Source organism: Puma concolor, chromosome C1 (assembly GCF_028749965.1).
Source record: "Puma concolor isolate L17-30 chromosome C1, mPumCon1.1.hap2, whole genome shotgun sequence".
In the NCBI taxonomy this organism is placed as follows: Eukaryota; Metazoa; Chordata; class Mammalia; order Carnivora; family Felidae; genus Puma; species Puma concolor.
Window position 1 is genome coordinate 45,076,584 of NC_141674.1, and position 10,850 is coordinate 45,087,433.

The following is a 10,850-nucleotide window of genomic DNA, read 5'->3' on the forward strand; positions in this document are numbered from 1 at the left end:
GCTTACTGACCAGTTTTAGGCACTAAGCACTACGAGAATCTTAACTAGTTGAAGCAGGTGCTCTTCTCATCCCTGTTACACAGACGAGGAAACTGAGGCTGAGCAAGGAGAGGGAAGCCCACACCTGTTCCTACTGCTTCCCAGCCCGCCAGCCCCTCCCCTGGAAAGGGGTGGGGACGCTGCCTTGCCCCTGTGCAGAGGTGGGATGAAGGTTAAGTGGGGAATTGTTTTGCAATCTGCAAAATACATACAAATACACACTGGTCACACATACACTGTGATGTTCATCAAGAAAAAGAGTGATTCCAGATAGGAAAACATTATCAACAAATGAATCCGGCTTTGTATTTTATTTAAAAAATTCTCTAGGTTTCATTTGTTTTGTTTACTTGGCTGTCTACACTGCAGATTTCTTTGTATTCCTATAACATCAAAAACCAAAAACAATTTGGAAATGAGATAATAACCTAGTTAACTCTTATTTGTTTCTTTTTTTAACGTTTATTTATTTTTGAGACAGAGAGAGACAGAGCATGAGTAGGGGAGGGGCAGAGAGAGAGGGAGGCACAGAACCTGAAACAGGCTCCAGGCTCTGAGCTGTCAGCACAGAGCCCGACACGGGGCTCGAACTCACGGACCGTGAGATCGTGACCTGAGCCGAAGCCGGCCGCTTCACCGACTGAGCCACCCAGGCGCCCCCCCTAGTTGACTTTTAAAAAATCCCTTGACAATGGGTTCATGGAAATTTTCCTAGGCAGTTGGCTGATTTCTGGTGAAGACAGTCACTGATATGTCCAGTTAGCCCTGGGGACAAAAGGAAGATGGCTCAGACCACAGCCACCATCTCTGGCTGTTTCCAGGAGAACCTGAAACGCGTCTCTGTATCTCTTCGTCAGAGCACTTTACAGAGTGCATTGATCATCTATGGATGGAGGTACATGGAACCAAGCTGGGTCTGCTGGCAGGGAGGAGGCGCTGGGCGGGGAAGCACGCTCTGTTCCTTCTTAGAGTGTCTTTCCTGGACATCAGAAGGTGGAAAAATGGCCCTTTCTGGTAAACACAGACGGCCTGGGAACACCCCTCAGTTTTTACTTTAAAAGGGCATAAAGTGAGCTGGACCTTCCCTCACACAAAGGGGAAGCACGCGCGCAGGGAGCTGGCTGCCCTCCTGGAGGGGCCTCCCCCTCCCTCCTCAGCCATCCCGCCTTCCCATGCCTCCTGCCAGCCCCACCGCACCTCTCCTCAGGACCCTGCCACCCCTGCCCTGCACAAGGCCCCATTTTCCCCTTTTTCTCCCCTCTCAGATACGCCTCTACATCGAGTCATTAAATAAATCTCTGCCAGCTTTGGTTTCTATACGAGAAAACCCTTATAATGCAACAGTCCTGCCGGCAGATCCTGGGGGTTCACGGGAGGCATCTGCATCGGGTGCTCACTGGTGCTGGGCCTGGGCAGCACTCAGTATGGGCTGGGACCTAGAGCTTTTGTTCTTTGCCTCCTGCATCATGAGGAGGGTGGTCCTTCATCCTTCCTGAACTTCTGAGTCTGCCTCTTTCTCCCTCCTCCATGTTTTCATGAATCCCTATGTCTTGTCATTCTCTATGTCATTTAATGTCACATCAACCTTTCCAGGAAGATCCCCGTATGAGTTGTCCGCGGCTGTGTAACAAAGCACCCTAAGACGTAGTGGCACAACGGAATAAGCAAGTACTGTTTCACCCAGTTTCTGAGGGCGAGGAAGCTGGGAGGGGCCTAGCTGGGTGGCTCCGGCTCAGGCTTCCTCATGAGGCTGTGGTCAAACACTTGGCTGGCACTGTGGTCATCTGGGCTGGTCATCCAAGCTCAAGCTTGCTCATAGGGCTGTTGGCAGAGGGTTTGATTCCTCCCACGTGGGCATCAGAAGAGGGCTGGTCATGACATAACTTCTGGCTTCCCCCACAGCAAGTGACGAGAGAGCGAGAGAGAGAGAGAGCGAGAGAGAGCACGAGCACAAAAGGGGAACCACAGGATCTTTTGGTAACCTGACCATATCATCACTGACATATCATCACTCCTGCCATACTCTGGTGGTCACACAGACCAGCCCCGGTACTATGTGGGAGGGGACCACACAAGTGTGTGAACCCCAGGAGGTAGGGATCATTCACCTTGGAGGCTGGCCACCATGGTCACCCAGGTAATAACTAGCAGTGATGGGCTTACTAAGGGAGTCTCCATTCTTTGCATTAAACACTGATTCCTGCTTCAAGAAGTCGGTCCTTTTTCCATCATCTTCAGCCCCTTCTGCTTCTGGTCTCCTCAGGCCATGGGATGGCCGGCCTCCTTGGCTTGAAGATGTTTCATGTGCTTCCCGCACCTTGCATCCCCTGCCCGCTCCACACTACTCTTACCCACCAATGCCACGGGCATCTCTTCACCACTTCGTGGCCAGACTTCTTGCCATGTGTCTGCCCCTGCTGGCCTCCACATCATCACCAATCTTTACCATCATCTCCCTGTCACCTGACTGCTCCCTCACTGAAGGGGACCTCTGCCGACCAGCAGTGTTGGCTGTGCTGGGCTCCTCCCTTGGCTTCCGGAGGAGGACACCTGGGTGTCCTCAAAGTTCACTGCTCTGTGGCTGGCTCATCTTCCTCCCGGCCCTGAACGTGGTTGAGATGGAGGCTCTGGGTTCTGTCCCTCAGCTCCTTTCCTTATCTGCTGCACCCTTAGCAGGCAAACTCTATGTGTCCTTCTAGATGCGGTGAGGGCAACCTCTCGCATCTTCTCCCTAACTATCTCTCCTATCAGCTCCTTCATTCCTAACCCCACAGCCTCTGTCTTATGGAAGCCTGTAATTCCACCCCCCTAGGTTTTTTCCTGCCCCACATCTTCATTGTCTCCGTCTCCAAGTCTGACCTCCCCGTCCCGCTTGCACAGAAGCATGCTATTCTGACAACGTCACATCCTGGTTAATTTTTTTTTTTCCAGTAGTGCCCTGGAGCACAAAAGAAAATCTAACACCCTCGCAGGGAGCCCCAGGTCCTTGTGATCTAGCCCTTGCCTTCTTGCTCAGCGACATAATTCACCCTTCCTTCTCTCCCCTCTCGTCTTGCCTCCCGGAGAATGCATCGTTAATTGTACTGCCCTTTGGGGAGCCTGTGCTGGTCCGCCCGGCCTCAGGGTCCCTGGACCTGTGCAACGGGGCCCTCCCTGTTCTTCCTGGGAACCACGGAGGGGGCTTATCTCCTCCCTGCTTGGATCCTCCTCTGGAGTCCCCCTTCCCATACACATTTCCAGCCCCTGGGACTATCTGCCTCAGGGCTTTCTTAGGCTGCAAGGCATAGCCTTTGAGCAGCCTGGCCATTCCTGTCTCCAGGAAGCGGCCCAAAGGCAATGAAGGATGGGATTTGGTAGGTAAATACCCCGGCTCCCTCGTACCTTCGGTAGGGCAACTCTGAAATGTGTCCTCACACACACTCTCCCAGGAGTATCCGGTGGGATCAAGGCTCAGCTAAGCCCAGGAGTATTAGTTTCCTTTTCCTGTCTCACTCTCCCCATTCCCTCTGAATGCTTCTTGAGATTATCTCCTAAATGAACCACGTGCCCCTAGGTCCCCAACTCTGGGCTGCTGTAGCTTGTACTCACCTCCACAGCAACAGTTCCCATGCTGAAAACCTCCAAAATGGCTGTGCACGAGACTGAGCATGCTGGTCCCAGTAAGGGCAGTAATGAAAAGACCCAATGCCCGGCAATGTGCCCAACAGACAGTTGGTAGTAAATAAGAGGCGGGTTTTCCTAACACTGCTCTGATTGTGTTCCTTTGCCACTAAAACCTTCAGTGTTGTCTGGGACGTTAAGTCCCAGTTTCTCTGGTCCGGACATCTGTGATCTTTCACAATGTCCCCAGCCTGCAGTTTGTTTCTTAATGCAAGTTTTTACTCACATCAGTGTTTGTGCCTGGGCTGACCTGGAACTTTTGAAATACAGCAACTCTTCCAGGCCCAGCGAGTCACCCCGCCTTCTCCTGTGCCTGGAGTCCAAGGGTGGTACCTGTGCTCCCCAGGGACCCTGCTGAGCTTGCTCGAGCTCATGACTGGTGCTCAACCACCTTGGCCGGAAAGGAATCTTTCGGCAGAGATTGGCCAAAGGTTTCTGGCTGTGTCGCCCCTGGTTTTGTCCAATATAACTTTCCTTGCACCTCAAGAGGACAAAGGCCCTTTTAATTTTAAGTGCTTGGCACAGAGCCTGACTGAAGGGCCTCCTTGTCCATTCTCTTGGGGTAGGTTAGTACATTATTTTCCCTCCTACCATCTCATAGGCGACATGCCAGGCAGGGCACATTCAGACGCAGCCTTCCTACGCTAGAATGAATCGTTCTGATTCCAGCAGTGAATTATTCACAGAAGCATCAGAGTTGGAGATTACCCATACAGATTTAGGGAAGTATTTGTCTAAGTACCTACCCTGGTTAGCAACTGGTAAAATGTTCTACATTCAGATGCTTTTCAGAGCTACATATTTTATGATAACAAGGTAGAAGGAGATAGTTAAAAGCTTTGAGATTTCGGTAACATAAAAAAGTTTGATAAGTTTAAAAGTCAGAGAAGCCTGGGGGCACCGGGTGGCTCAGTCAGTTACGTGTCTGACTCGGGATTTCGCTTCAGATCATGATCTCACGGTTTGTGGGTTTGAGCCCCTCATTGGGCTTTGCGGGGGCAGTGTGGAACATGTTTGTGATTTTCTCTCTCTCTCTCTGCCCCTCCCCTGCTCCTTGCTTGTGCTCTGTCTCTCTGAAAATAAATAAACTTCAAAAAACTTAGAAAAGCCTCGACGCAAATCCCAAATGTAACCCTTTCTAGATGAGCACTTCTGGTTCAGCCACTCATCCCCATTTTAAAAAAGCAGCAGCTGAGATTTGGAGAGATGTCAATATCAGCACAGAATCTGCACATAGTAGGAGCACAATATTCATGTATGTAAAAGTTTATGCAACTTGATCGCCTCTGAGCTTCAGCTCCCTCTTCTATAAAATAGGAATCTTATGCAGTGTATATTACACGTGTGTATCACCTTTAACACTAAGCCTCCGTCTCCTCACCTATAAAATGGAAGGGTTTTTTTTTTTTTTTATCCCTACTCTCCATATCCTTTGATCCTCACAAAATGTAAGATAAAGTCAGGGAAGCCCCTTTGCGGAGTGGTTTACCCTGTGATAATACCTATTGGACTCTAATCGTGGTATATGGGAAAGAACAGAAGTTCTGAGTGCAGGAAGCCCTAGGCTCAAATCCTGGCTCTTCTACTTATTAATTGTGGGGAAATCAGCAATTCCAGAGCTTTGTTGACCCCTCATTTCCTCCCGTGTGAAATGGGGGTGGCTGTTTGCAGACTCACTGTGAAGAGTAAAGGGATCCTGAGTGGAAGAGTGCCTGCACATGGCAAGCCCTTTCCATTCACTGCCCCCCACCTGCTCTCGCCCCGTGATGTTGGTGCTTTGCCCAGCACTTACGAGAATGGATGAGATGGATGTGTGAGTGAATTTTCCCTGGAGATGAGCATCGCAGTTTCTTCTCTAATTTTCAATTGGTAAATCACCATACCTTAACAAAGTGACAGTTACTGGTGGGCGGGGGTGAAGTAGAATTTAGATACTTAGACCTGTGCTCTGGGATGTCACAATGTAGTCAAGTCCTATCTTTATTCCCTGATTGTCCTGAAAAAGAATAACAGAAAAGCCTAATTTGTGGCTTATTCTCATTCCAGAGAGGAACAGTGGGTTCTTTCTCCAGCTGTCCCTGTTCTTAAGCAGGGAGGAGCCCGGGGACGTATTTCACAGCTAAGTCAAGAGCTTTTCTCCAAATTCAGATTCAAGCCCCGAGCGAAACGATTCACTGAATATCTTGCTCAGTTAAGACTATCATCTGCTCTCCTAATAAAGCTTCGCTTCAAAGAATGACTCATTTAGCCCTCAACTATCTATTTAGAACCTACTATATACCAAGTTCTGCTTTGGCACTTTAGTGGAATAGAGCAGGCAGAGAGTGGTCACCAAAGCATGGTGGTGTGGTGGAAAGAGGCAGAGTTCCAGAGCTGTGAAACCCAGGTTCTCCTCCTGGTATTGAATTTACTTTCCATGCAACCTTGGGCTAACCCATTTGAATCTGAAGCGTAATAAATCCCTATTTCATTGGATTGTTCTGGAGCATGTGGTATGCTGGCCAGGCATCCCAGTTTCAAACAGACCCGAGACAGAATTCCAGCTGGGCCACTGACTAGCATGTGGCCTTGGGTGAGTCGCTTTACTTCTTTGTGCCTCAGTTTCCTCACCTACAGAAGAGAAATAACAAGTCGCCTCTTGGGGCGCCTGGGTGGCTCAGTCGGTTAAGCATCCAGCTCTTGGTTTTGGTTCAGGTCACAATCTCATGGTTTGTGACTTTGAGCCCTGTGTCAGGCTCTGTGCTGACAGTACAGAGACTGCTTGGGATTTTCTCTCTTTCTCTGCCCTTCCCCTGCTCATGTTCTATCTCTCTTAAGTAAATAAAAATACAATAAAAATAAAAATAAAAAAATAACGTCATCTCTTAAAAGACCGTTGGGACAGTTCAGAGCTAAGAGTAGCAAGTGAAAACACTTTATGAAGTTCAAGGCAGGGGGAGGATTTTTCCAGGTCGAACTGGAACCCATTCTGAACCTCCTAGCTTTTCTCGAGCTTAATTCTTTCACTTACTGCTCGAAAAGACTGACCTGAAGCAGGATGCAGGAGACTAAGTCTTTGAACCTGTGCTTTTCCATTGTTTGCAAGAAAAATCCTTGGTTGCAAAAGCGAACTGACTTATTAAGGTGACTTCTGGCCTTCTGCTTTCCTTTGTCACAGGTCTACCCTCCTCGAGGTGGTAGCCACGGAGGGCTTTCTCTGCAAGCCTACAACTGGGCTTTGTTTGACCCAAGAGACCACGGTCTTCGCCTCTTCTAGAAGGCTCTTGCCTCTCCCAACGTTTGCTATCAGGTTATTTCGGGGAATGCATGTCTGTCGTGGGCGTTCCCTCTAGATGGGGACATAGTTGCAATTCTTTGGCTCGTCCTGCACATGCAGACAGGTCCACTAAATCCTGGCATTCTGAATTATGTGTCGTCTGGGGCCCAGGGGCCTTTCTGGGCAGGGTACTGTGAGTCACAAGTGGAAATTTAGAGTAGCTGGTGTCCTGGATCTCTGTGTCTCTATCCTACCCTGAGAGGGTGGAGGCCACTCTACGTCCTTGCAAAGATTTTCCTTAGGGCAGCATAGATCAGGGGTGCTCTGATGAAGCCCAGATCTGCACTGGAGTAGGGCCAATGGCAGAACCAGTGGCACGGTGATCCTTCCAGGGATCTGTCTGCTGCAGCTGATATGCGTGGGCTTTTTAAAGGTGACCGGAAGGAGAAGGGAGTTTATGTGTGTCCCAGAGCCTGAAGGCAAAGGTATTGAGGAGGGTGGAAGGGGCAAGTGGGGCAGCTGTGTCCCTGCTGTCTGTTCAGCTGGGACGAGACAAGTAGACAGTAGGTATTTGTAAAGTGTAAAACTGAGATTTGATTCACCGATGCAATAGGTGGGGGTGGGGGGGGTGGGGGGGTTATTTCTGGTCCCTAATCCCCTGTGATCATGAGCTTTCACGGCACCTATTTTATAGGGTCTTGCTGCCAGCTTCTCAGGCATGACACCCACTTGGGAGGTTGTAGCTCTTCTCTCTGGAAGCCTCGTTTGTAAAGTGGCGACGATGATAGTTTTTGCCTCAGATCGGTTTTTGCAGACGTTAGATGTCAAAATGGACATTGCTCAAAAACCCCAAACCCCTTGGAGTTTGTTAGAAATGTGGGTCTGCAGGCTTGTGGAAAGCCTGAGAGAGAGGGGTAACGGGGCAGTTATATCTGTCGGCTCCGGATCATGGGTGGGCGGAAAGACTGGCTGCCAGCGGGCCTCTTGGTTCAAAACAGAACATTCCTCCTTATTAGCAGACTCCGGAAGTGGTCCCTCCCATGAGTGTCCACTATGGTGCCAATCAGTGAAGGTGCTAGCCTGTGAACACTCCCCAGGATGTCGGATTTGAAGTCTATTGGCGATGAATGGGCCATCGCACACATAGATAGGCTCTTCCATCCCATGGAGGCGTGATCCCACAACTGGAGCTCTGAAACTAGCTCCCATGTGTCTTAGAAATACTTGAGGAGGCAAAGGGTTTGCTTTCTTTCAGCTTTCGAAGGCCTCCTTGTGACACGTCTTTCCTTTTGAAAACAGAGGTTTGTTTTGAGTTCATAGAACCGTAAAACATTGGACCTGGGTGGGGTGGTGGAGGACTTTGAGTTCATCGGATCCAATCCTTTGATGGTACACAAAAGGAAATTTGAGCCCAGAGCGGGGCAGGGGCTTACGTGAGGTTTCACAGGCATGTCATGTTGGGCTGCAAGGCCCACGGGATCTTCTCAGTGAAGATCCTATACCATGTCAAGAAGTGGGTCCAAACCCTTCTTTTACCCTTTAGGTGAAACCACCCCCTCCCAGACATGTAGGGTTTCTTGGGAACTATACATCAGTTTTGTTAGGAAGGGTGAGCAAGTGAGTGTCTGTGGCCTTGGGCTTTCTGATTCCGGTACCTTGTGACTCTAGTGGCCACTCTGGGGCCTGCTGCCACTGTCCACATCCTGCACTCAGCTCCTTCCACCGGGGTTTGGACTTAGATGACCCAGGAATGGGAGGAGAGTGGCTTGGGCACAGGATGCCAGGAGATATTTACTCTCTGGGTTGGCAATTGCGTGGCTCTGTGAATGTCTCCTTCAATTTGCACCTAAGGACTTGCCTCACCCCGGTGACTTGCCTCACCCCGGTGCTGGCCTTGACCTCATGGCCATTTGTGTCATGACCTCTCCCACCTCTGAGGCCTTCTGCCCCTGGGACCTGCATGGCTCCCCTCACTGACCTCTGGACTCAAAGGTCGCTTCGAAGGGAACTTCCCCGAGGTAAGGCAGCTAAGCCCTTCACTTTCACTCCTTCGCTCAGCTTTATTTTCTACCTCGGGACTTCTCAATTCCCAACCGATTTGTCTCTTGTCTCCTCCACCCAGCACATGCAGGAACGGAGCAGACCCTCAACACCTATCTGTTGGCTGGAACACCAAAAGGATAAATGGGAGACACCTGTCTTCCCTCTTCGAGATGTTATTTTTCCGTCCATGGGGCCCCTCTGGCCAAATCTTTGCTTCCACTGTCTCCATAGAATCTCCCCAAAATATTCAGCCGCCAAGTGCTTTGATGTACCTGGTCCCTAACACATACGTCTCATTTAAAACACTGAGGCTCACCCAGTTTTTTATATAGAAAAAATTCGATAATCTCACAACCCACCACCTAGAGGCCAAATGTTTACTGAAGTCGTTCCCTGTACTCTGCACGTGTCTGCTAAAATCCCAGTGCAATGGTTATACCTGGTGGCTGATTTTTCTTCCGGACGAAGTGGGCACCCCTGTGTCACCCAGAGGTCCTCTGGTAGGACAGGCAGATTCCTCATCACCCTCCTGCCCATTCGGAACCGTCCAGGGCCCCTGACTATCTGTCAGGTAAGATGTGAACTCCTCAGCGGGACTCCCACCCGTCTACAAGACCTTATCCAGCCTGCCTTTCTATTCTTTTCTCTCCCTTGTACCTTAAAAATCTTTGCTCCAGACACACTGGTCTCCTCAGTATCCTTCCAAGACTTGGGTCTGCGGCTTTCACCCTTAGAAATCTCATCCAGTCCTACTGTTCCCCCCCCGCCCCCCCTGCCCCCGACTCCCCACGGCGATTCCTGGTTTCTGGGCCTAACTTCGGCTTGAATTTCAAATTGCTTCTTGGCATCTCTTTCCATGAGCCCTGCCAGCAGCTAAAATTCAACGCAGCTAAAATCTGCCTTTATCTCCCCTCTCCATATGCTCCTCCTCACTCTGCCCCCATGTCTTTTTTTTTTTTTAAAGATTTTAAAAAAATGTTTATTTATTTATTTTTGTGAGAGAGAGCAGCACGCACGCAAGGGGGGGTGGGGCAGAGAGAGAGAGGGAGACACAGAATCCGAAGCAGGCTCCAGGCTCGGAGCTGTCGGCACAGAGCCCGACGTGGGGCTCGAGCTCACGAACTGCGAGATCATGACCTGAGCCGAAGTCAGACGCTTAGCCCACTGAGCCACCCAGGCGCACCCACTCTGCCCCCATCTCTCTCTGGAGTCACAGCGTTGTCCTAGTTTCTCGGGTGTGAAATCGCAGAGTCTGAGGAGCTTCCCCTTTCCTGGCCAGCCATACCTAGGGAGTCACAACATCCTACCAATGCATCCTAATAATAGCTGTTAATATCAACTAATCACAGATCCACTACATATCAAGAAGCTTTGGATGTATTATCTACCATCTCCAAAATAAGGCTGTGGGTTACTTAGGGTGCAGTGCACAAAGAGACCCAGGTATTCAGTGGTATAAACAAAGCACGTGTTTATGAATAGTCCAGAGGTGAGTGGCCCAGGGTGGGCGTGACTTCTCTGTTTTTCTAGGACGTCCAGGAACCCCTGCCGGTAAGGTCCGTCCGTCCCCGGCACGGTGTGGCTTTGGGACTGCTCGGCTTGCTTCCATTTCCCAGCCCTCAGAACGAATGGAAGCGGTTCCCTGGCAAGTGGCTTAGCTCTCTTTAAGGAGCGACTGGGGAGCTGTTCGTTTCACTTCTGCTCCTGTCCTTGGTTCTGAGCCGAGTCGCATGACCGCCACCGCGGCAAAGGAGGCTGGGACGGGCAGCCCGCGGCTCGTGGCCGCGTGTGCCCAGCTAACGTGGGATGGGCTTCCGTCATCGAAAGGAAGACAAGGAGGGTGGACACCGGC

At 50.3% G+C, this 10,850-nt stretch overlaps 1 long non-coding RNA gene across 1 annotated transcript; it reads right to left on the reverse strand.

Moving 5' to 3' along the window:
• Window positions 1-447: 447 nt before the first annotated feature.
• LOC147578036 (uncharacterized) lies at window positions 448-4,143 on the reverse strand. The gene is made up of 2 exons (XR_015254725.1): window positions 3,628-4,143; window positions 448-1,018 (listed from the first exon to the last, which is right to left on the reverse strand). It is a non-coding gene; the product is annotated as an uncharacterized LOC147578036 (long non-coding RNA).
• Window positions 4,144-10,850: the final 6,707 nt, after the last annotated feature.